Source organism: Rhinolophus sinicus, linkage group LG09, assembly GCF_036562045.2.
Source record: "Rhinolophus sinicus isolate RSC01 linkage group LG09, ASM3656204v1, whole genome shotgun sequence".
NCBI classification, from domain to species: Eukaryota; Metazoa; Chordata; class Mammalia; order Chiroptera; family Rhinolophidae; genus Rhinolophus; species Rhinolophus sinicus.
Window position 1 is genome coordinate 14,084,600 of NC_133758.1, and position 26,848 is coordinate 14,111,447.

The window sequence follows — 26,848 nt, forward strand, 5'->3', positions numbered from 1 at the left end:
GCTCAGGACAATGAAACGTGAGTTGGAGTATTGGTGTCACTTCCAGGTAGGAGATTTAAGAGCATGTCACTCCATGATATGTTTTAAAGATGGCGACTCTGCTATCAGCCCTTTTATCTACTCTTCTATCAACTCTTTTATCGTAGAGTAAGGAGAAGTAGAGCAAAGCCTCCCAGCCACAGGCCACATGGAGCATGAAGAACTGAACCTCCGTTACTGCAGCGTGACATAGCTCACCCTGACTGATACATCACCTGATTAACAAACGCCCAGACTGTGAGGAGAAAAAAGACGGGGAAGAGGAAGAACACTAACGTTTAGTGATCACCTCTTCTGTGCCCTTCCTCCTTCTCAGGGCAGTTCATCTCCCCTAGTCAATCATAGGTGGATTCCATAGTTTAATCCTCAAACGGCCGACCTGGTCCCCTTGCTCCTATGTTCTTGGGGTGAGAGGAGGCTCCTGTGTTGTCTGGAGGGAAGGTCCATCCTCCCAGCATCACCAGTTGTGTGTGAGTGTTGTGAGGGGGGCGTTTGCTGAAGAAGAGGGCTGTGCGGGGAACAGGGAGCCACGTCTCTTTACTCAGTTAGTGGCCTTGGGCCTAGAGGACACGAGAGAAGACAAAGGTGGGAGCACATGGTGCGCTGTCAGACACCCGGAGCAGAAGAGTGAGGCAGGGCTGGGGTGGAGAAGCAGCGACCAGAGGCGACCAAGCAGGAGGGTGCTGGCAGGTGCAGGTCAGCGATGCCAGGGAGCAACAGAAGGGGGGCTCGCCCTTCCGGATGTGGAGACTATGTTCCAGGCACTTTGCTGGGTCATCAGAAAAAATACTGAACAAAACAGATGATAGCCCCTGCCCTCTTGGAGCTTACGTCCTGGGAGGGAGACAGGTATTAAATCAATAGATAAGTAAACTACACAGTATTTCTGATTATGACCACTGTCATGGCGAAAAGAGAGCGGGCAGGGTGTCAGGACGCAGGGCTAGGACAGGGCCACAGGAAATGGAGTGGTCAGAAAAGGTGAGTGACTCCTGGGGTGACAGGGGGATGACCAGTGTGCAGGCCCTGAGAGGACAGTACACTCTCTCATGGACAGTAGCCGGGACCAGTCAGGACCCAGGAATGGACTCCCTTCTCCCCAGCAGCTCGGGGATTGAATCAAGGGCAAACACTTGATTGGGACCTCCCCTCCCTTCCAATCTGAGGAGGCGTTTTCATGCCTGGGTCTGGGTCTAAGAGGAAGTGGGACAGGCTCTCTGTTTCTCCTGGTGACCATTTGTCTGTCAAAGTCCTGGCCCAGCCACGAGGCCTGAGGCCTGAATTGCTTCTCGAAACCCACACCTCCCTCAGGCCTCAGCTGGGCCCCTGGGGCCTCTGGCAGTGAGTCTGTTTTCCTGCCTCTGAGAGAGGGGAGGGAGTGATGGCTGGGGGAGGGGAGTGCCCTCAGCCAGGAGCCTGAAGGATGGATGGGCTGGTCAGACCCATTGTCCATTAGTAACTCCAGTTCCATTTTCCAGGTTTACATTCTCAATTCATAAAGGTTTAAAAACTATGGATTTTCATTTTGCTTGTTGCACCTGTAACCTCCCCAAGCCTCCTTTGGGGCGCAGGGTGTCAAACAGCCAGGCCTGCGAGGTAATGTAGCACCTCGGCCGCTGAGATGGGCACTCAGGGAGAAGAGACATTAAACAGATCAACAACTGCAAATCAATCAGGCCTTGCCTTGGGACCTTGGCGGAGGCTGCTCTGGTCTGCCTGGTCACGTGTTAGGGTGTGTGTGTGTGTGTGTGTGTGTGTGTGTGTGTGTGTGTACAGGGGAGTGAGGGAAGCAGGTGGAAAATTCTGGAAAGTGCCTGGCTAGGGTACAGGAACCAGGCCCAAACTGTCACTGTCACAGGACCGAGTCCACCCAAGTACTCCCACCCTCCCCTGCCCACCTCCTAATCCGCAGGCCAGACTGACCTTCCACACACCACTGCTCTCCCCAAACCCTTGCTTAGGCGGGTGCCAGCACAGAAGATGAGACAGGTGCCGAAACCCTCTGCACCCCCCCTTCCCTTCTCGCACAGACACACGCACACCACTAAATATTTCAGGAGGCAAATGATTTTGGAGGGGCTGGGGGGAAGCCAGAATAATGATTTATAGAATTTTTAGCAAACTTGATTCCTTAAGTGTACTTCACAGCAGAAGCATCACACACACAAAGGCAGAGCTCCAGAGTGATTCAGGAAGAAGAAAGGGGAGCCTGAGAGCCCTTTAAGCTTCATTTCCAGGGCACTTAGCAGCTCTCGATGCCCTGGCCCCCACCTCACCTGCATCCTGGTCCTCTGGGCCTCTGCTCCACCCCTCACCAAGGAACCACTCTGGCCAGTGGGGGGCAGGGCTGCTCCCTCCACAGAGGCTCAGGGCCTCCCGCCTCACCTCAGCGTGGTGTCTGCCTTGGGTGCTCAATCCCCACAGCTCAGGTTTGCCACAGCCTCAAAGAGCTTTCCGACACACGTCCTGACTGGCCCTTGGCCCGAGGAGTCCTGCCAGGGCTGCTCCAGGCCTGGCTCCTCTGTGCCCAAGCCCAGCTGGAACCCTGCAGGGACCAGGCTGGGCCCTCTGGCCTGCCCTTCTCACCACACTCACCTGCAGCCACTTGTTTTCCAGGGTGGAGAGGATGCCTGTTCAGGTGCCTCTCCCTCCCTGGAGAGAGACAGCTGCCGCCAGGAGCCGGGGGGCGTGAGCCCCTAAGGAGCTCCTGTCTTCTCCTCTGTAAGATGGCGTCTGTGTGGAAAGTCCTGGTGTATGCTCAGGTTCACCGTGCTTATCAAAGCGGGGAGTAGGGGAGAAGAGAGGAAGTTTCCGACAGGCATGCTGTGGGAGAAACACTCACCGGCTCCCACCAAGCACCCTGAGGTCAGAAGGCTCTTGGGGGTGTTTCTGATTCTGAAGGTGGGAGCAAGACAGCCTTGGATTAGCCCCGTGTGTGTGCAGGGCAGGCATGTCCCCTTGGCTGCTTCCCCCTACGCCAGGCTCCAAAGAGACCCATGCCTGCTGGGAGGCCTGGACCCAGGGCTGGCCCCGTGGGGCGTGAAGGCAGCCCCACTCTCCTTGCCCTGGGCTGCTGTGTCCTTCTAGAGATAGCCCCCATGCCCATGTGGGAGGGGACACTTCCACAGGAACAGGGAGGACTGTGTGGGGACAGCCGCTGGCACAGGCCAAACCGTGGTGTGGCTGCGGTGTGGGTGGTGCTGCAAAGGATCAGGACGTGAAGAATGAGGGCAGGACCTGACCGGCCACTGCCCAGAACAATCGTCCAAGGCTTTCGCGTTCGGGCACCAATTAATTATCCAAACCTCCCGATTTGAAAAGGAGGATGTTTAATCTCCTGTTCTCCCTGGGGTCCCAGCCCTTTGACCCCGCTTCTTGACCCCTGCCCTTCCATCCAGCCCAGCTCCCCAGAGGCGTGCAGCAGCCTGTTTAGTAAACATGGCTCCCCCCGTGGGGGAGGTTCAACATGGGACTGTGGCCTGGCAGGGGCATCTTCTGACGAAGCCACACACTTTTCACTGAGCCACCTGACAAGCCCCGGAGAAAGGAACTGGGCCTGGGAGGGGTCATTGCCAAGCAGTGCTCACGGGATTCTGCCTGGACACCAGCGAGGTGCTCTGGTCATTCTTTGTCCTTTTTCTGAGCATTATGACAATGATCATGATAACAATGCCAAGGGGTTGGCCAGCAGCGCCCCTGGCTGTGAGCACAGCCGCAGCAGATGCAATCAAAGGGTCCCAGAGGGAGCCAGCAGGGTCCCCGTGCGGACCAGAGAGAGGTCTGTGGGCCTGATTTCTCCAGGCTCTTAAACAATCCCCTGGGGAGATAGAAGGTGCCCCAGCAGGCTTGGGTTCAAATCCCAGTTTTGATACTAATTAGCTTTTTGGCGTTGGGCAAATTACTTAACTTCTCTTTGTTTTAGTTTCCCCATCTGCAAAAGGAGAAGAATGAGAGCCACACTCTCAGGGGTTTGATGCGGAAATTAAATTAGCTAATGTAAGTGTGGGGCTACTGTGAGGTTTATGGAAGGGCTAGCTAATTTTATATTTTTCTGGTGAGACGTTTTGCGTCCTAGCAGGTGACTCTGCCCTGGTTCATCCTCCTCCCCAGCCCCCATGCATCCCTAGGAAGCATCCCTAGGAAGCCTAAATTCTAGGTACTGCACCAAGCCTTGGGGCCAGTCTGGGTCTGTTTGCATCTCTGGTTACCTTGAGCCAGTGCTTCTCAATTAGGGGTGACTTTGCCCTCAGGGGGCATTTTGCGGTGTCTGGAGACATTTTTGGGTATCACGACTGGGCTGAGGGGTGCTGCTGTCATCTAGTGGGGAGACGCCAGGGCTGCTGCAGAATATCTCACAAGACACAGGACAGCCCCACAACAAAGAACTATCTGGTCCCAAATGTCCTCACTGCGGAGGGTGAGAAAGCCTGCCCTGAGCATAGGGCCACCGTGAGAGAGAGGCCAGGATGGGGAAACACACGAGGTGCCTGCTTCCTGCCTGGACCTGCCCTGACCTGGAGAATCTGGGTGTTACCACGTCCCAACTAATCAGACTCAGTGGGGAGAAGACAGACTGCCCTCCCTGTGGTATTTTAGTTCTCCCACATTTCCTAAAGAGTTCCAAGGAACAAAAGCAACCCCACGAGGCAAATTATGTATCTGGAGAAGCCAGCTACAATATGCATTCATGTAAATCAATTAACAAAAACCAATTGCTGTGGCACCGACTGTTGAACAAAGCCTCCAACTAATACCGGTAATTTGAAGTATTCACAAAAGTGATAAAAATCTATCCATAGTTCCTGGTCCTCCTCTGTCTCCTGGTGACACTTCCAGCCATCCAGCTGTCACTCAGTCACTGCACCTCCGAGAAGGAAGCCTTTGCACCCCTGGTCACCGGGGTCCCTTCTGAGTTAAACCCTTGCTGGGAGTCCATCCTCTTTCAGTGGAGACAAGAACCAAGAAATGTTCTTTCTGCCAGACCCTGGTTTCCTTGGTTACAGTCAGAGACAAACCTAACAACCTAATTAAGGGGGACAGGGGTAGGGTTGATAAGAGGAGGGTGTATGAGATATTTCTCTGGAAATTTCTAGCACCTCCATAGTTCCTTCCTTAAAATGGAGTCTGAGTCAAACTCCCCAGCTTGCTAGAGTTCCAACTAACTTCTCCCTTCTGCTCTCTCTGGATATTTCTTTTGATGTCACCAAATGCCATTATTCCTGAAGACACTGCCACAAACAGCTCACCCAACATCAAGCCAAATCCCGATGTTATGCTTCTTCCAATGCTATAATTGGGGGTAATGCTAAATACACAAGAGTATGACGCTGGTACTGTTTGTGTCTTTCTGACTGATTGTCATGATATCTGAGAGGTGACCATCCCTGACCAAGAACAGATTTCATTGCCAGAGAAGAAAGGAATTTGATCACTGCCTTGAAATTGTGTGCAAGGCATATGACAGGCAATTAGAATCTTACTTCATTTTTTTATTTCTAAAATGGAAAAAAATAATTATTTCAAAACCGATTTGTCTTTCTTGGGGCCGGGGAGGGAAGATTTACCCCAAACCACAAGACGAATGATTTGGCATTCTGACTTTGTCTGTTCGAGCATAGACTTAATCATAGCTCCTCTTGCCACATGCCTATGAGGTTGGACAACACGCTGCCAACCCTTAGTGAAACAGGGTTTGTCACTAGAAGTCACTGACCTTGGCTTAGAAAGGGGTGTGGGAACATACTTTCTACATTCACATCGAAGGAGCCAGTGCTTTTGGCAACTAATATCGTAGACGCTATACAGTCAGTGGGAAACATGGAAACAAATGCGATGAGGTTGTTGAATTTTTCACACTCTGACGGCTGGAGTTGGTATTTGAGGGCAAATCCTGGCACCACTGTCTGCGTTTCCTTGGGCAAGTCACACACCACTGCTCTGGGTTCTCACCTGTAAACCATGAATAGGAATAGTACTCACTTCATGACGCTATTCTGAGAATTAAAATCCGTGATGAGTGGATAGTGCATGGAAGTCTGTTCTTACTGAACAAAAGTTAACTGTCACATCAGCATTGCAATAAGGTCATGTGCCCCACTCCTCTGGTATGGACTTAAAGAGGTTTCCAAGGCATTTTCACTGAGCTTCCCAGCACCTGTGAATGGTCTCCCTGCCCATCTGATGGAAGAGAAATCCTGGAGATGGGGAGGTTGAACTTTTGCTGGGCCTATTAGCAACTTGAGAGCAGAGCCGATGGTATCTTTTAGGAGAGTCAAGGCTGCCTGGCTGGTCACCAGTCACAGACTGGAATTCAGGACACCAGTGGGACCTGACATGACGTCAATTCCCGATGCCTTCACTTCCTTGTGCACAGGGCAGGGGGCTGGGCAAGGGGTCCCAAAGCCCTGTCTAACCCTGAACTTCTGCGATTCCAGGGCCCATAGTCCAGTGACCTGATAGAAACTAGAGACTGATGCACATATTCTGTAACCCTGGGGCAGGGCGGATGTGGTTTGCTTCTGTGAATCCAGTGCCCAGCCCAGTGCTGGCCAGCGCTCAGTGGACATCTGCTGATCGACCCATTGGTCAGATCCCCGGTCTCCCGGCTCCCGGCTCCTTGCTCTTTTAATTTCAAAAAGGTCAATCAACGAATCAATACATTTTACTGCAATATTGCGGTGTCACTGTGCAGTTAGGAAGTCAGCACCAGCCAAATAGTGTCCCTGCCTCCATCTGACAGGCAAATAAAGACCTTCACATGCATGCACACACACACACACACGCACATGCACACACGCAAGCACACACATGCATGTATGCACGGGCTGACTCATGTGCACGTGTGTACACGTGCTGCACACAGGCACACATACATGCATGTACACATTCATGCACATACACATACATATCTGCATGTAGGATATAGTGACACAATTACCAGCAAGCCTCTGATTTCTAGGAGGCCACCTTAGGAGCACACACCTTTTGGTGGACTCACAGGGAGTCTTCCTGAAAAGCTGTGCTGGGTTCAAAGATTTGGAGGGAAAGTGACCCAACCAGAGCACAGAATCAGCAACGTGGCACCAAACACCTCCCCGATGCCGGCAGGCTGAACCGAAGTGCAGACCCCACTGCAGACGTGACCGTTCCTGCCTGTGCCAGGAAGGGGATAGCCCCCATTGTTGGAAAGGGGAGCCCAGAAAGACGAACAACAGAGAAAACAACCTCTAAGTAATAGGGGGACAATCTGGCTTCCTCACTGAGGCTTCTTCCCCAGAGCGTCCATCCATCTGGCCCCAAACTTTCCCCATTTTCCAAGTCAATGCACCTGATGGCCCATCGTGCTCCCTGATGCCGTCCCCTGTCCGCTTCGCGAGGGAACTGCTGTCCGTTTAGAGCGGTTCGAATTCATTTCTTTATATCCTCCACCAGTGTTATAAAGGGCCTGCGGTGGTGGGAGGAACTGCCAGTTTTGTTCACTCGGCTTCCCCCTCCCTTCCCTAGGAGTCTGTCCCCCTCCCCGGGGGCCCCCAAGCCTGAGCTGAGATCCTTCCTCTCTGAAGTTAATGGCTGTAAGAAGATTTCATATTATTATATCTCCAACAGCCCTGATATGTTAAATTCGCCTTTGACAAACTTGGAGCCCTGAAATGATCATTTAGGAAACAAAGCTTAAACCGGGAGCTTTTAAGGAGGGCTTTTCCCTTTCAATTTTAGCAGGGCTAGTAAAAATCAATAACACCGTGCTCCCATCTGCAGCCCACCTGACATCTCATGAATGGTCAATGGGGCCTGCTTCTGGCTGCGAAGCTGCTCGGAGCTGCGGTGGCCAGCCCGCCAGGGATCGCGTTGCTTTTCTGCTAATTTAAAGTCCTTTTTCACCCCAGAAGAGGCTCCTGGGTGACTTCCTTGGGGAGAAGGTTGGGTCTTTCTGGAAAGAGTGTAGAGTGACCAAACGGAAGACAGGAAAATTGTGGGGTGGGGAGGGGAGGTGTTATCTGAGCACAGAGATGACCAAACTCTGTCTCTCAAAGGATTCATTAAATAGGACAAGCTTAGGATAGGGATTTGAAGGGTATTATTCTGGTGCAATTAGCCATGAGCTCCAGGATTCAAGGAGCTGTAAATTGGTCCTGGCTGGTGCCCAAAGGTGGGGGGGACCCAGATTCCTGTTTAGATGCTTGGCAGGCAGTGGGTTGAAGTAGGCACAACAGCAAAACACTGCCGTGGCCCACAGACACGATGCCCCAGCCTTGCTGGATATCCCGAGGATGTGGGTCCGTCCAGCTGCCCCTGGGGCATCTAAATGTGCCCCCCCCCCCGCCCCCCAGCATGGCTCTGTACAGCCAGCATGTCCTTTCTGGCAGCACAGGCGACTCCTAAACAATGGAGTCGAAATTTAGGAGCTGCTGCGGCCACAGGACACGTGAAACACAGGACTCCGGGAACAAGAGCCAAACCAAGGCCGGGAACATGAAACAGCAACCCCCTCACCCCACCCCGAGGCCTTTTCAAAGCCACAGACTGAACCATATTGTCGCTCCCAAGCCAAGTTTAACTTCTAAGGAAATCTTTTCAAGATGTTCAAAGCACTCGAGTGCAGTTTAGCTGTAAGCGCTACCATCTGCCGCAGAGGCCTATCCCGTAATCCCCCGCGCTCGGGCAGAGGCCTGTGGCGGCCTGCTGTGCCCACTGGAGAGTGTACATTTGCTCTTGGATGACAAAGGGCCTGCTGGGCGCTCTGGCTCCTGGGCTGCAGGGTCTGGGAACAGTCATCTGTGCTGACACCCAGCTCAGCCTGGGCCTGAGCCGACTCTCGAGGGGCCCTTGCACACCTGGAGTCCCCGTAGCCTGTGAGCAGGAAAGGAGGGCTCAGGGTCCACCCACCAGGCCTGAAATTCCTTCGACTCCAGAATTTCAGGTGCAGATAACCAGGGACCTATCTGATTCCAAATGGAACTCCACCTATATTGGTTTTTGTTTCTCTTCTCTTTCTCTCTGTTTCCTGTTCTAACGTATGGCACGAGTTGGCATGACGTTAAACAGCAGCTATCGTCATAAGAGAACCAATGCTGTTTTAGCTACACACCATTCACCACCTTAACTCCCACCTTGCTCGTCTAGCACCCAGGAAATTCCAGGCCAGCAAGTCTGTTCTCCCGGGGCCAGGGCGACAGAGTTGGAGCATCGTGAAGGCTCAGAGCCCAAAGGAGGAAGAGGAGCAGGTGCCACGGCCCTTCTAGGCAGGAGTGAGATGAGGGACAAGGGAGGTGAGGAGGCCCAAAGGTCCAGAGTGGGGCAGAAAGAAGAGTCTGCCTGAGGAACAAAGTGGTGACAGGAATCAGGTGTGTGCTGGCCTCCTCTGAATCCCCCAAGTCCTGGGACCCAAGCTGGCTGGAGCGAGAGAGAGAGAAAGAGAGAGGGAGCTGGGGATGCAGTGGCAATGTCTGCCTCAGGAAGGCTGCATGGAGAGGCAGCATGGAGGCCACATTCCCTGACAGGTGTCTCAACTCAAAAAGGGCTGTGATCGCAGATCCTGGGCCGCCGCTGCCCGATTGTGTGTCGCCTGCTCTACGTGGCAGGGGAGCTGGCAGCCAGGCAGAAGCAGAGCCCTGTGTGGAGCCCTGGACTGCAGCAGCGGGGCAGTTAAGGGCAATGGTCAGAAACACATGCCCAAGAGCAACTTAGTGGGTGGAATGACCCTGGGCAAATCATTTGAACGCCTTGTGCCTTAGTTTCCCCATCTGTGAAATGGGGGTAGCTGCTGATGAAAGCACACACCTCACTGGGTGGTTGCCAGGGTTAATATACATAAAGTGCTTAGAAGAGTATCCAGGACACAGTAGGTGTCAGATGAGGGTTAGCCATTGTCATTATTATTGTTTTATTTATCACAGGGGTGAGAAGGTGACAGGCTCAGATGTCATTGTGGCTGGTGGAGAAAACGAAAAGCAGCTTTGGCCCCAGAACAAAGCTGTGCTCCTCTCCACCAGGGGCCAGCGTCAGCTATTGGAATTCCAGAGCTCATGTCGCCCCCACCACACACCGGCTTGGGCGCTTGTGCCTGGTGGCTTGGCACATCTGAGACCACCCGCCAGGCGGCTGGGAGCTAGATTTCCCAGGACAGATGCCTCTTCGAAGCTCTGCGGGGAGAAACCACCCCTCAGGCGCTGCACTCCCACAGTCACCAGACATTTCTGGCAGCGGCTGTTTCAAAGCCACCCTGGGAACTGAGGTTCAGATGGGATCCAACTGGCACGCCAGGGGCTCCAGGGCCTCGTGACAGCCCGCTGGCTTTGGTCACAAAGAGCAACAATTGAGTTGTAAGAAGACAAAAACAGAAGGTTGGTTTGCTTTGGGTTTAGGGTTTCTCTGTTTTCAATTTTTTCTGGTGCCCCAGCAGAATCTGGGCGATGACAGTTACACCTCCTGAAAATCTTCAGGGATCACTTTGGCCAAAGGCCCAGCCTGTCTTGCATCTATAATAAAATGGATTTCACTAGGATACTCCAAACACTTCTTCCTTCACGCCTCCCTTTTCTCCAGGCCCCTGTGGTCCCTGATCCTGCCTGGGGCTAGTAAGCCTGAGCTCAGAGCAGGGACGGAGCAGGCTGTATTCATAAAGGGAACAATAGGTGTGTGGAGAACACACAGCTCCCAGGGGAGAGAGCAAGGACATTTGGGGAGTACTTTGATTGTCACATGACTGGTGGGCGAGACGACTGGCAGTTAGTGGAGCCGGGCTGGGCCTGCTGGAGCTGAGTGTAACCTCCCCATCCAGACCGCTGGGTTTAACTCCCAGGTCTGCCACTCGCTGGGTGTGTGAACTTCTCTGGCCCCACGTGTCCTTATCTATAAATTAGAGACAATAATTACACCTCCCTCCTAAGGTTGTTGTGTGCATTCAGTGAATTGACCTGTACAAAGCCTCTAGAACAGTGCCTGGAATTTATCACAGCAGTTATTGTTTTCCTATCATCTAAGGGATAGTCCCAACCCACAAATACTTGTCCTGTGTTCCAGTGACTCTGAAATGCCTCACTAAACATTTAAGTAGGTTAGAAAGTGACTTCATAATGCTATGAGCCTGAAACACAACTCTTTTTAAAAATACATCAACCCGAAACAATTTGTAAAGGTTTTCATTAACATACACTGAATCTCCCAGGAAGGCAACCACTACGTCGTCTGTCAGATGCAGGGGATCCACCTCCTCACGGTCTCTGGGCTGCATCTGCCTGCCAGGCCCTGGGTGGTGGCATCCTGCTCCACCTGGTCTGCCAGGTTTCATGGTGCCACCCCCTGAGGCCAGCCAGCCCCGACACCCCCAGTCTCTGGAGAGTCCTGTTGCTTCCAGAGCCAGATCAAAGGCCACCACATCTGAGTGGGTGCCTCTGGGAGCAGCTGCCATCACCCAGGAAGGCAGGAGAGTTAACGCCTTGGTTGGAACCAGCTTCAGGCAAGGGGCCCGAGGATTCCTGCCCCCTTTCTTCTGGTGGACTGTCCTGAAGTGTGACTTCTCCAGCTGGTCTGTCCGAAAACGTCCTCCATAACTGAGCACACTCACTCCCCTCGCAGTGCGCCCGAAGAAGGCGGTCGCCCAGGAAGGCATCATCCTGTGCGGCTTTGCGCCCTTCACACACCTTCTTCCCTTCCCTTCCCTTCCCTGTGGCTGTCCTGAGACTGTCCGTCCTGCAGACAGCCCCATTGCTTTCTCTCTGCCTCATACTGTTTTCTAGAGAACTTGGGCTAAAATTTTTCTAAAGAAGGGAGATTGGACTCTGTCTCGGCTGCAACTTTACCAAGCAATGTAGACCATTTCGGAAAATCACATAATCGATAGCAGCAATACGTAAGGTATTGAAGTCACCAATACAACATACTTCTCTCCATCTACACGTGTGGCAGTGGCATTCGAGGTGATTGTCTTTGAGTGTAGCTGGGCCTGAGTATTTACGCATCGAACCACTTCATTATGAATCACTTTCCTTTTATTCCTCCCTTATATTACATGGAGGGCATTACATTGATTTTTTATTATGTATATAGGGAAGCTATATTATCTATAAACTTAATATCAAGATAGTTAAGAGGTCGTTACAAGCCATTTGTCATGTAAAGTGAGCGTCTGGGCTGATAGAGCTGAGAACCGGGAGGAGAAAGGGCCCCTAGGCCACCCGGCAGCTGTGTCCTGGTGGATGAGACACCGTGGGCCTCGGGTTTTGATGCTGAAGATGATCCCTAGAGTCCTTTAGGAACGGTTCGGCCACCCTCAGGTTTAATTTAGGAGATGTCATCTGCTTTAGCTTTTCTGGGTTTCCACTGAGGTGCTTTCTCTGTTGTCAGAAACTAAACTCTGCCCACCTGTCACAGGCAGGAAAAGGGTGCCCTTCCCATCTGGGACTGGCAGGAAGCGCGTGGATGCCCACCTGAATCAGCTCTCCCTCCAAAATCATAATCACACCATGGGGCCCAGAGGGCTGCCCTCGTGGCCCCTGTGGAACGCCTGCCTCGACTGGGGACGTCTAACGGTGCTTTGTTGGCCTATCTGTCCAGCCCACCTGTATGAACCCAGTGTCTGACCCATCCTGGGTTCCTTGTGCTTGGGGACACAGGCTTTGCTTGCTGTGTCCCACCTCCATGGCTGAGCTGCCTGTGAACCTGTCTCCACCGGTCTCCATGCCTCCCTCCAGGTTTAGGTGCCAAGGTCATGGCACAGACCTAGAAGTCCTGACCCGGAGGGCAAGAGGTCCGAGAGCCAGGATGCTACCCTTTGCACGTTTCTCTGTGGACACAGAGAGGGGACTGAGTGTGGTTGAGAAGCAGGAAGAACTTTCTTACTGGAACCCCAGCTCCATACCGCTCCCCCAGATCAGGACCAAAGCCACACTGTGAACCCCGTCCATATTGCCATGTAGATGATGACAGAAATCAGAGTGACCAGGGCAACTGCCCACCCCATCCAAGGCGCCTCTTTTCTATCCAATGTATTTTGCAAAGCTTCAGGAATGCCTGGAAATGTTGTCTATGAGTAAAGAACATGATAAAGTAGAAAGTCAGGACAGAAGACAAGTGTATCATTGCAAATGGAGCGGTTTCATGCAGAAAAGGGTGTGCCAAGGAGGAAAGCCTGGGAAAGGGACAGAGATAGCCCTGCAAGCAGCGCCTGTACCTCTGAACCTGTGCCCACTTGAGGGGCTCCAGTCTGCAGCCCAGGGCGGCTTTTCAGGCTGCTCCATCTCAGACTCCCTGAGAAGTCTCCATCCCTCCGCTCATCTCCCGCCAGCCCAGGTGCAGCTTGGATGTCCTGTGTCAAGATGGGGAGGGGGCTCTCTCTAGCCACTACTGGGGAGCCACAGCCAGTTGTGCTGGGGCCCTGGGTAAGTCTTGGGGCAAAACAGTTGCAAATGAAGCAATTAAGAACCAATGAGCATAACGAGGACTTTTGGATAGCGAAAGAAAAATAATTAGTAGGGTCTTAAATTGAGGTTATCAGTGCTGCGTTTCTGTGGAACCAGTGGGTTCCTGCATAAGCAGCAGAACTAAAGGGGCTCAGGAGAGGCTCTGGGACCTTTCTGAGTCCCGGGGACATGTTAGCATCTGTCCAAGGTGGTTTCTGAGGTGGCTTCTTGGCTGCAATGAGGCTTTTACATACAAGCGGGGCTCTGGGGGAGCTTGATATTGCCTACAAATTTCCAGAATCATGCTTTGTTTAAAACCAGAATTTACTGAAGACCTCCTAGGCCCAAGGAAAGGCTGCTCTCCAAACACCATCAGGACAATGACAACAGAGCTTGTCAACAGAGACACTAGGACCCAGCTTGTGTGTGAGGGTCTCTGACTCAGGGCCCTCTCTGTGGCCTCCAAAAGTGGGGCCCATGCTCCCAACCCCTGGTGCTGCCTTCCGCTGTTTTCTCCAAACCAAGACAATAAACAAAGCAAATCAGAAAGCAAATCCAGGGCATGGGAAAGCCCCACAGCGGGGTGGCTGGCGCTGGTTATTGGGCCCTGGGGACACAGGGAGGGGGAGGGGCTCCGTGGTCTCTACACTGGCGCCCACCGGCCCTTTGGGAGGAGTGGGGGTGGCTGAGCCTGGGCACAAGCGGATGCCCCTGGACAGGTAGGGTGCCTCCCCCTGTAGCCCCCCAGCCACAGCTGGAGGGCCGAGCTGGGAAGCTGCCCATTGCTCTAACAGGGGCTCCCTGGCCAAGGACCTCTGTTCCCCCAGGAGTAGTGACACTATGGGGGGCAGTGTAACTGAGTCATCTTACAAGGGGAACCAGTCCAAATGCAGGTTCTGGGGCCTCCCAGGCCCGCCCCATGGCCCCCGCCAGTGTGGCCGGGAATTGGGGTTTCTGACAAGCCTGCAGTGGATTCGTGCACATCCCAGTTTGAGACGGACCTCCCAGTGACAGCCCTGCTGCGGGGGTCAAAGGGTCACAGATGAATCAATCTTATCGACTTTCACTGCTGAAGACGTCAGGGCCAGTCCAGCTCAGCAGACCCTGCGGCAGTGCATGGGTTATTCACTCCGCCTTCAGGGCCCATTTCCTGAGCAAGCACCCTGCACCTGGCCGCTCAGGATTGGACAGTGAACCAGACAAAAGCCCTGCCCTCAGGGGCCACCATTCCAACGGTGAACACCTTACATTCAGAGGACACTTGACTTACAAAAACTGTCACATCACCATCACCCTGTGAATCTACGAGTCTTTTGGTGGGTATATTATTATCCTCTTTTTATAGAGAAGAGAGCGGCCCAGGTGCCTGCATCGACCTTCCAGAATACACAGGGCTACTGCTTCCCTTCCTCCCTGTGCATCCCACACAGATTTCACCCTAAAGACACAGGAAAGGGAATCATGGGAAACACTATTCAGCTTAGCCAAGGTGACGCGTTGCAAAATCACCAGACATGCTTTTTCTTCCAGCTATGTTTGTTTTTCTCTTTCAAGCTCCCGATGTTGATGAGTATGTTTATGGGTGTGTGTGTGTGTGTGTGTGTGTGTGTGTGTACTCCCCTTGAACTAAACATACCTCTGCTTTTCTCAACTGAATTCCTCTGAGACTCCCTTCAACTTCTGACAGGAAATGAGCACCATGCCAGGAAATCTGCTGTGGTGTGTATCTGTGTGTGTGTGTTTGGTATGTGTGTGTCTCTGTGTGTGCTGTGTTTCCACGCACATGTCAGAGCTGGGAGTGGGGAGAAGAGAGAAGAGGGTCAAAGACAATAACGGAAAACGAAGCCATACATTTGGGCCGTTAGGCCGTGTCCTTCCCCCCCGAGAACCAGATGCAGGTTTCAATCAATTCAATCAATGGGTGATGTTTGCTGGCCATAAAAATAGCCCAGAGGTTGCTGGTCAGCGGCTCTAAGATGGATGACCAGTGGCCCCAGAGGTCTCAAAGGTCAAAGATGACTATCACCTTAAAATGTAATCTGTGCGGCCCCTCCCCTGCCTCCCCCCTTCCCCCAGCGGGTGGGGCGGGTGCTGCTGGCCATGGGGTCCCCTGCAGTCACTGCCACACCAGGCTGCTGTCAGCCATGCTGCCCGCTCAGCCCAGCACCCGGGCAGTGGCCTTCGGGCATCAGGGGCTGTGCGTCTGTCTGTCCATATGGCTAAGTCCTAGCCTGGTGCCAGTGTCCTCTCTGGCAGAGAACCCACACATTTGTCCCCCACTGCCGTCCCTCATGAAATTCCACATGGGGCTGCAAAAGTGCAGGGCTGAGGTCCTCCTTGCAACCCCACTGCCCCTTTTCATTAAGCAAACCCTCGTTTCTTCAGCTCTCAATGCCTGCTCCAGCTTCTCAGTACAAGCAGTGCGAGGTCATTGTCTTTCATCTGCAATCGTGAGAAAGGATGAGGGTGGCAGCCTTCTGTTCCACACGTGAGTGATGAGGGAATGACCATCGCTATTGCCCTCCTTCCCCTCCACGCCTACGAACTCTCATTTCATTTGTCCCTTTCCTCCTTCCTCAGTCTAGAATTACCTCCTGCTTCTTCACCCAGACATTCCTTCCTGAGCCTTCCTGCTCCTGGGTCGACAGACACTGGAGCAGCACGTGTTGCATCTTAGAGCCTCACCAGCTCATCTTCAAATACTTCTTTCTTCCTTCTCTCTGCTCATTGTCTGATGAATGCCAGATTTTTCCTCGCTGTCTTTGGTGCACTGGTGTCCTTAATTTTTACCATCTGCTGTGTTGCATTCGGGAAGTGCGGAAGGATGGGAAATGCCTGATGCACTTTCTGTCCAGTGGCATTGTCTCCTAAAAAAGGCTGCTCTCTTGTTGCTGCTTGGGTGTGGGTGCTGCGAACTCAAGAGCAGGATCTGAGGACTGCACGTCAACCTCCTTTCACAAATCATTGTGGTGTGGCTATTTAATGGTCGACGTGTCACCCGAAGATGCAGTATTTCCCAAAAGTCAGGAAGCAAATAAATTATTACAGTTTAAAAATGAATCTATTTATTGATCTCCTTCTTTTACACTATTAATGCTAATTGTTTTTCATGGTGCATGCATTTGGGATTCATCAAATTGAATACTTAACGAATTTCCAAACACAAAAATTGTAGCAGATAACAGATAGAACCAAATCCCCCTGCCATTCCTCAAAGGCCTTCTGCTCTGAAGGGCCCTTGTAGTATAGGATGGAATCACATGTGTTTGTCTGTAAGATCTGAGATATTGCTGCTAACAGAAACAGATGAGTGTGTGGACATTGCAAAAATTAAGAACACCAGTGCACAAGTACCTACTGTGTGCTGGGCACTGGATGAAGTCATTTATGAACATTTCATTGAATCCTCACAACAGTTCCAAGGTCAGTTTTATTATTGTCACTGTCCTGTCTTCCATAGACAGGACAATGAATTTCCATACATTTTTTCAGTGATGAGATTCTAAATATGATGGTAATAGTTGAATACGATTTTTTTGTGTTTTTTTTTGTAATACAGGTCTACTACTGAAAAGGCTGGAATTCCTTTTTGGGGAGGGATACATTTCACTTAACTAGGGTTCAAAATTAGCACATCCCGTCACCAAATTGATTGCAAGTGTTGACCTGTAAAATCCATCCCGAGCTTGAGCGCTGTATGCACGATGAGACAGGCTGGAGTTTTCTGATCCCTCTGCTCTAGCTCATTGGTCAACCTGAGATTTAGCAAAACTATCTGGGGGAAAATTTTCCCCTATTCCCACCCTGGACAGGGGATGGAATTCCAAGGTCCTGGCTCGATGGAGAGGTTTATCACCATGTCAACAGCTCCCACGCCTTCTCATGCGGCAGTCTACCTGAGGAAGCTCTGGGCCAGGTCACACACATGAAACAAAGATGCTGCCTTTTGCTTCTGAATGAATTTTTGCTTTGAAGTTTGCGAAGTCAGTCCATGTGAACACACATTCCTGGTGCCTGGCTGTCCTCTAGGCCTCCCCTGTGTTACCCTTGAATGGTACATGTTTCCCTTGAATGACGCACGCTCACAGAAGCTGTGGCACTACAGTCTGCCTTATTCAGTTTCATACTCAATCAACTGATTTTTCAGAGCCGAGCAGTCACGGGTCAGTGCGGAAGCCTGGTGCCCTCAGACCACTGACAGGGCAGCAGGGCTTGCTGGGCTGTCAAGGCTCAGGTTCTCTACAGGCATCTCTTCTCCTCCTGTGCACTGTCAGTGGCACTTTTTCTGGTCATTTCCAGCATTACCAGAGAACCTAAGTGTCCCGTTAGTCTCTGCTAATCTTCCTCATGTGGGTCGATGTTGGGTAGAGGCCACCTCTTCTGGTCCCGCTTCTGCTATAAGATACAGGAGATCACAGCTCTCCTGTTCCACAGCTCACCAAACCATACAGGTGAGAACACCTGGGCCAGGTGGACTCCCAGCTCTGCCATTAACTAGCTGTCCACTCCTTCCTTCATTTATGCTTTTTATCACTCGGCAGAGCTCATTGAGAATGTAGCAAGACACTGGACACTGGGGGTAAGTGACTTAACCTGCTGGAGTTCCTTTCCCTATTGTCAGCAGCGACAATTCAGCTTAACTCAAGTTGTTGCTACCAATGAGATAACATTTATGAAAGCTGCTACCAGAACAGCAAAATCACTCTCAGCAGGTTTTCAGTATGAAGAAAGTATTACCCTTTTACACTGAGCCCCCCCCCCTTTGTTATGTAACACTGTATTTTATAAAGAAATATAAATGCTGGGAAGTGAAATATACAACAAGCGTTGTTTTAAGTGCATTTCTGAGCTGGCAAGGAAGCTTAGCCTTTTCTTGAAAACACAGATCCAATGTGAGATTGTAGCTTTATATTGTTTGGCCAAGTTTTTAATCAATATATTGGAAGCAATTCAGCTTCCCCATTCCCCAGTGGGTTGCAGTGTGGGATAAGGGTGTGAAGGGTCACCTGAACACAGTTTTTGTAGGTGGTTCTCACTCCTGGGGCTTATGCTCCTGATCAAGGCGCTGCAAGTCGAAATGGTACAAATTGCACGTGACTTCCCCATAGCAGCAATGCTATTATGTGGGATTATGGGAATGGGAATTCACGGTGGAAGGCTCCCACAAGGGAGAGAACCGTAGGAATAAAAGCACTGATGCCTTCCAGAAATAATCTAAAATGCAAAAAAGAAAAAAAAAAAGGGATTGAGGTGTGATGTGAATGGTATTTTCTAAGAATGGTGAGTGGTCTGGGCTGGCAGACACAGCTACCTGTTTCTCCCACTGGAGAAACTCACGCCTCTCCCTTATTCCTGACATTTAGGCTCGTTAAATCCCCTGGCTTCTGCCTCCGCGACAGCGCTCAGCCCTTCCTCTCGGCGTCCACAGCACCCGCTGTAGTTTTGGTTCTGAGAATCTCTTGAATAGATTTGCAGCTGTCTCCTTCCAGGTCTTCCTGTCACAACTTTCTCCATTTCTAATTCTTTCTTCACCCTGACACCAGGGTCAGTCAAGAAACAGAATCGTCCCCTCCCTTGAAGTCACTGAGATCTCAGATCGCACAAGAAAAAGCCAAACTCCTTGGCATTGGCCGTGAAGAGTGTCATGCTGGCCTCAGCTCACGGGCCAGGCATTATTTCCTGCCATGTCATTGGACCATGTACAGTCTGTTTTCAACCTTTGGCTATAAGTGGCTTAACCAATGGGGACGTTGATGTTATTATATAACAAGGAGTTGGCTACTCTAGAAGCCCAATGGTGTCGCCAAAGACTTCAGTCCTCTCCATCTCTCTGCTCTGCAAACCCCAGTGGGTTGGCTTGGCCCTTAGGTGGGTTCCAGTGTGGGCCCAAGATGGCTCGCATGGCCCCAGGTAGCACACACGCCCCCAGCTAGGTTCATAGATAGAAATTTCTACTTGAGGATCTCTTTTTGTCGGGGAGGAAAACGTTTCCCCAAAGCACCCCCTACCCAAACTTCCGCTCATACCTCATTGGCCAGAATGGTATCCAAGGCCGCCTTTCCTAACCACCACTAGGAACTGAATTAGATTATGGCTTCAATTAATCAAACTTCAAACCCCAGCACTGATGAGGATTCCACCCTGAGAACATGGTCCTGTGGTGTGAAGAACAGAACCAGATCCGGACAAATTACCAGAGAGGAAAGAGGAAATGGCGCTTGGGTAAGCAACTGGCTATATTTGCCCTTCCTTGAAAACATCAACCACTTTCACACCTCAGTGCCTTCATTCATACTCTCCCCTTTGACTGAATGTTCTTCCATCCTAGGCAGCTTCTATGCATCCTTCCAGATCTAGCCATAGTGCCTCCATCTGTGTGATGTGGCTGTGTGGGAAGCCCACGTGGCAAAGAACTGTGGGAAACCTGTGGGAGCTGAGGGCGGCTCCAGCCAACAACCTGCAAGGGCCTCCAGTGACAGCCAGTAAGAAAGCGAGGCCCTCAGTCCTACAACCAGAAGGAACCGATTTCTGTCAACAACTACATGAGCTTGGAGGTGAATTCCTTCCCACACAAGGCTCAGATGAGACCACAGCCCTAGCCATGTAACACCCGGATCATGCCTGTGACAGACCTGAGGCAGAGGGTCTCAGCTGAACCATGCCTGGACTTCTGGCCCTCAGAAACTAAGGTCATAAATGTGTTTGGTTTTATACCACTCAGTTTGTGGTAATACAAAATAGATAATACACCGTTTTCACTTTGCCACTCCCTCTAACCCACCCCCAATGCATTCTCCGCATGGCAGCTGAGTTTTCCAAGCTAAGTCCTATCACACCTTACAACTTACAACTTTTAAATAGCTATGGATTCCACATAAGCACCCTTGACTACAGCCTATGTGACTCCCGAATCGGGACTCTCTGGTCATGTGACAGCAGGCCTGGCTCACAGGCTGCAGTCCCACTCCCTTCTGCCTCAGGGACTGCACACGTACTGTTTCCTGTGCTAGGAGGTCTTCCCCCTCCCGACTCCTCTTCAGATATCTGCTTCTTCCCTTCCTTCAGAGACCTGCGGTTGACTTTACGCCCCATCCCTGGGTTATTAGGTCTCAGCCCTCTCCTTTTTAATTTCGTAGCCCATATTATGGTTTGTGGTTGATTTATCCTCTCATCCCCATGGTTCCTGTCCCACCCCACTAGAACGGAAGGCCTAGAAGGGCAGATATCACAGTTGTTTCATTCACCCCCCAACCCCACACACCCCAGATCCCAACACCTAGCTCACTGCCTGGCACATGGTAGACATTCAATAACTATTTCCCAAGTGAATAAATGAGTTTAATTTTCAACCAGCTCTACCAGAACGTATATATTCAAATGCACGTTTGTCTTAATGTTCCACCAGTCTCATCACTGTACAGTCAAAGGACACATTTCCAAGGCCCGATATTTATTTCCTTTGTCTTTTCCTTCCTGGAAAATGAAGTCTCTGGAGACAAAGCCTGGAAGAGGAGAAGCAATGAAGCCAGGGATGTCTGGGGCTCGGCAGCCCGGATCCAGGGAAGCACAGCCCCAAGCACTTCACAAAGCGGAGTCCTAGTCAGCCAGGGGAAGGTACCCAGAATCCAGTGCCTGGGTCACCTATCGGGACACTGGCTGAGCTTGAGCATCAAGAATTGCTCTAAGTTAGAGCATCATAAGGGTGTGTGTGTGTGTGTGTGTGCACAATATGTGTAATGGGCTTCACAAAATACACTGCATTAGCTAGATAGCTTTTGAGATTTGGAAGTGATGTGAGTGCCCAGGCTGTATTAATTTAGCCTTCCCTAGAAATGCCTGGAAAATAATAGGCATTCAATGAGTCATTGTGGAATAAATAAATGAAGATTGAATTTTGAGGTCCTTGGTTTTTTATTGAGGTCAATATGAGAATGAAGCATGTCTCTTCATCTGCTACGTAACTGGCCTTGAAGGTACCATCTGTCGATGGAGAGGAAAGAGCTCTTTGGATTTGAATCCTAGCTCCCCCCTCTAACTAGCTGTGTGACCTTAGGCCAGGTACTTAACATGTCAGTGTATCAGTTTTCTAAGCCTCAGAATGTAGACGAACTCACAGGACTTTTGAGAGGCTCAAATGAAATCATACATATAAAATGCCTAACAGAGCCTCAATAAATGTTATTTCTCCCTTCAAATTCTTTTATTTAAGCATCCAGGAAAATATATTCCATTCAGAATATAAGGATAGGACATTGGTCTTCCTCGTATCAGACAATTGGGACTATTTAATTCACTTCTGCTCCAGCTGTTATGGCATTTAGAGCCAAACTGAATGGTAAATTGCAGTTATCACTTGTAGATGCCTTCTGGAAGCCTCATCCACTCCCTTCCTCTAAAAGGTCTGGAAACAACATGAAGAAAGCTAAGTGTGAAGTGGTAGGGAGGAAGTAGGTGATTCAGGAACAGATATTTGGGCAATAAAGGGACAGGCAAAACACATGTGGGCTCTCTGATAAGACCCCTTGACCCATTAGGAAAGAGACCTAAGAATTGTACATCACAGAATCAGAGCCTGACACATGCTCGAGAGCGAAATTTCAGGCTAAGGGATGTGGGGATGGTGGTGTGTTCTGGTTTGCTCCAGAAAATTCTGATATATTCCCATCTTTCCTGGAATGAGAGCCTCAGGGGTGTGGGAACCTAAGGTATTAAAACCCAACATGGGATAGTACAGAGAGTGGCCCTGTCTTGGGAGAACATTCTCTTTGGCCAATGCTGGCACATGGAGCAACTGTTTTATGTTTCTCTGTCTGGATGGGAGTTCAAGTCACCTGGGAGGTGTGTCCTAAAAGTTTGATTTTTGATTCCATATTTAAAATCTTAAAAGTGTCTGGAGTGTGTTTTATATATATATATGTCAGTGATTCTCAACTTGTTAGAAAACACCTTTCCAGAGAAGAGTATCCTAAGAAAGAAGAAATCCCAGCAAAACCAACCAGGAAAGGAGGTCAGAAAGACGTGGCCCCAGGAAGGCAGGGAGACAGGGGAGGTCAAGGAGGATTGGCTGGCAGCACCAAATGCTACCGAATAATCAATGAAAATGCGGGCCCATTTTTGTAGATCTAATTCTATTTTGCCAAAGATATCCATTTCATAAAGGAAAACACTGGTTCCTGAGTAATAATAAAACCACTCCATGGAATGTAACCCATTTGAAAGCTCACATCTTTTCACTCAACCATTTCATGGTAAAATAGTTCTATTATTCGCAACAGAGACTCACCATAATTCCTGCGTTTTTAAAATTTGGCACTATGGCCATAAACGCAAAGGAAAAAAAACAAAAAAAACAATGGCTTTAAAGACTTAAATGACCTCAAACCCTTTTCTGTTCGATCCCATTTCCTTAAGCTTCTAAAAGAGAATAGCTGGCCAGCCTCCTGATTTCTGCCTGTTCATCTCCTGTCATTCGAGGAACCCTGGAAGAACAGAGAAAGCCGGGCCTTGACGACACAGTCTAGGATGTAAATAGTAGATATGCCTTTTATTAGCTGTGATCTTGGCCATTCATCTTATGTGACCTGCAATTTGTTCATCTGTGAACGGGAGATAATAATTCAGGGCTTTTTGGACGATTAAGAATTAAGCAGAATAATGAATGCAGCTAGTATAGTGTCTGGCACAAGAAAAGTACTCAGAAATGTCAGTTCCTTCCACTTTCTGCCTCACTTTTTAAAAGGGAACCCTTTGATCTGGTTTGAAGAGAGGAATAAGACACAGGAAAACAATGAGTGAAAAACCATATTTCCCTGTAACGCAGCAGCAGGAAACGAAGACCTGAAAAATCTCATATTTATACCTTAAGATAATAATAGTTAAGATTTATTGAATATTTGTCACTAAGTGACAGATACCGTTCTAAGTGCCTTCTTTCCATTTTAATTCTTGTAACAGGACCATGAGGTGGGTGTGATCACTAATTCCATTTCACAGATGAGTAAACTGGGGCACAAGGAGATTTAAGTAACTGGGGCTCAAGGAGAGTTATTTAGCTAATCAGTGGCAGAGTGAGATTTGAACCCAGGCGGGTTCATTTTCAGGGATGGAGCCTCGGAGACTGAGATTTGCTGAGAAGAGTTCCTGGGGTCAACACTACATGAGGGAAGAGAAAAATGGGCCGAGGGAGAAGTTGGGGTGGCCCTGCAGAGATGGCCCAAATTAAGGTCAGGAGGGTTGACTCTGTATCCCCATGACCAGCCATTGGATGCAGCTGCCTTCAGGACAGAGGTAGGGCCTTGAGAAAAGTGACTCTTTACAGCCCAGGCAGTTCCTGAAGCAGGACTCCACGGCCAACCACCCAGTACCTGGTCTTGGGAGACCTCTGCAGGCTAAGACCGCAGCCTCCTCTGGACCTCTCTTCACAACACAAGTCCGGCCTGATCCTCGGCTCCTGTTCGGCTGCAGGAGATGAGTCTCTCCTTCAGTGCTGTCAAGGACTGTCTCTCTGGCTTTCACAGTTAGTCTTTAGGGATTAATCACCCTCAGCTTTCCATCGTCTTTTTCCCGTGTGCCCAGCAACAGCCACCCAAATCCACTGTCCTTATAATTTCTATCTTTCCTTACTTCTCAAACACCTGGCACGTTGCACTCTCCAGTGCATCCTCTTCCATCAGTACGCCACCCTAAGTTCATCATCAAATGTTTAGCCTCACTGAAAGTTAACAATTGCACGGCCCCAGTATGCCAGAGGCTACCCAAGGAAGACCACCTTCTGCCAGTGAGAGGATCCTCATTGCCAGTAGCTCAGTGGGTGACCCAGCTCCCAAATTCCATTTTAGATCCTGTTTTCTTGGACCACTCTTGGTACCAAGGGCCATAGGCTGGGTTCTGGGGGATGCGGGCTATGAGACAGAAGTCTGCAGATAGGAAGTTTATGGAAGTGTCCTCAGGACCAACACTGTAGGAAAGTGGAGGAGGTAGGGCCGGGTGCAGGGAGCAGCTGAACTGTGAGACAGTCAATCCCCAGTCAACTGTGATACAGTCAACTCCCAAAGGGAGTTCTGGAGCTGGGATGGGCCAAAGTTGTTCTGAAACGGAGCTAGGGGCTGGGCCTTTCTACCTCCTCCCTGAACCACCCCTGAGGGTGGTCAGCCTCAGGAGAGGGCGCGTGTCCTTGGGTCGGACAGCTCTCTGACTGTGAAGCAACCTCCAGGGAAGGGCTCAGTAGAGCTATTAGACACCAATCGTTCCAGAGGCCGGGAGAATAAATGCTTCAGTCCTGGGGTGGGAGTTGGGGGAGCGGAAATCTGAGCAGCGCTCATGGCAGGCACCCAACACACTGCTGTCTATACACTAGAAAACAGGAGATGGAGGATGCATAACTGACTTTTAAAGCAAAAATTACCTTCTTAAAAAAGGAAATGAAATCTGGAAAATGAGTAAAAGTCAGAGAAATCTTTTATTAGGGTTTTGCTCTAATCTTATTTATTTATTTATTTGTTTGTTTGTTTGTTTGTTTGTTTATTTATTTATTTAGGGTTTTGCCTTCACTTCACCCCAGGAGTCTTGTTTCCTGTAGCTGCAGTGAAGAGCTACCTGGACCGTCAGCAATACTCTGTAGGTTGTAGGTTTGAAATAGTTTATTTCCATTCAGATCACATAATAATTTCGACTCCCATAAATTCCTACTTTATAACATCTCCTCCATCCACCCAATTAATTTCTATTCTTCAAGGACCAGACAAAATGCTTCCTCTCTGCGAAGCCTAACTTGACACGATCCTATCAGAATTAATCACTCCATATGTTCTCTTTGCTCATCTCTGTTTTGAACACTTATTCTGTAGGGTTATAGTCCTTTGCTAGATTGTGACCTCATCAGCAGGAAGAAAACAACATATGCTTGGCATATGCTAAGATTCAATAAATGCTTGTAGATGAAATTTTTAAAATAGTGACACTGTAGCATCTTTAAATTATTCATACATTTTCACTAAAACTTAAAGTGCCTCTGGATGGGGCAAATTTTAGACAATACATTTCACATTTGGGTAAATCGAAGTGTCATTTTGACACTAGTCAAAACAAGAAGATATTGGCAACAGGACCTATGCATACAGTTTCCTTTGCTTTGGTGATTCCATGAAACCTACTCTATAATCCCCTGCCTATAGTCTTGTTCAATCTTGACAGATGTATATTTGAAAGATACTCATACAAGTCAAACACATCCCCGATGCTAATATACATGCTAAATTTAATGTGGTGAACCACTTTCTTTTTGAGCAACCCGTCATAACCTCAACAGCCATAATCAACCAGTCCCATCCACTGCCATCTCTTTTGGAATTTCCTGTGTCTATAAATTTTGGTGAGAAGATAGCAACACATAGCAACGTGATGGAGAGCCTGGGGAATACAGGTAGAACCAGAGACTCCCCATTGGGTAAGATGTCTAGACCCCATTATTAGAGTCTAGGTTGTGATGAAAATACAACAATGCAAAAATGCAACAGTTTTCCAAAGAATATAAGTAATTTACAATCTTGTTTACCTACACTCAATGAGAATGGGTAAATGTCTACTAAAAATATTAGCTCCCTTTCTTGAGTGCTTACTAAGTACCAGTCTCGCAAGCATTTTACAGGCATAATCTCATGGATTCATGGATTTCACAGTGACTTGATACCTACAAATCAGGCATGTGCTAGATACCTGGCCTTCTCTGGGAAATCGTAGACTATGGAGTTCTGGCTGGCTGTGTTCTCCTTTTGCAACAGATAAAACTAAAAACTCTCCAGCCAGATCTATCTTCTCAGAAACAGTAGGATTGGAATTTTTTAATGAGAAAGAGAATACATAAATTACGGCTATATTTTCACTGTTATTCTAATCGTCATATAATTAGCATATGCTAATGGAACGCCTGATGATGCCCGCCCATGAGAAGACAAAGAGTTACCTTAGATGCTTTGCGTACTCAGGATTCCTTTGTCCTCCTGCGCTGGGCCGGAAGGTACAGGCACCTTTTGACTGTTTTCTTATCTGCAGAAAAGAAAGGAATCTGTATCCCTCTGATGGTGGTACCTGTCGATAGAATGAATGGATCTAATCTCACTGGTAAGAGTAGTGAATTTCCTACCTATTTCCTAGAGATGCATAAGCCTCTCACTTCAGAGAACCCTAATTAGAATACTTTCATAAGTAATTTGCTTCAAGGGACTCGGGAAACTAGAAACAATTCAAGTGCCAAAGGTACATGAACTCCTTTCTCAGGCAAATATGAAGGGCAGGATTAGCACGAATCAAAAACCAAGATGCTGAGATGTTACCGTACCACAAAATGAAGGAACCAAGGAAAAAACGTACAGACACAAGAAGTCCCACCACCTTTTTAGGCATTCCCTATG

At 49.6% G+C, this 26,848-nt stretch overlaps 1 long non-coding RNA gene across 1 annotated transcript in view; it reads right to left on the reverse strand.

Annotated features, from left to right (window-relative positions):
• The window catches only part of LOC141573139 (uncharacterized), a 74,240-nt gene extending 47,699 nt beyond the window's left edge, over nucleotides 1-26,541 (reverse strand). The window contains exon 1 of the long non-coding RNA XR_012498744.1: nucleotides 26,401-26,541. This is a non-coding gene — a long non-coding RNA (uncharacterized LOC141573139). The remainder of the gene's footprint in view (nucleotides 1-26,400) is intronic.
• Nucleotides 26,542-26,848: the final 307 nt, after the last annotated feature.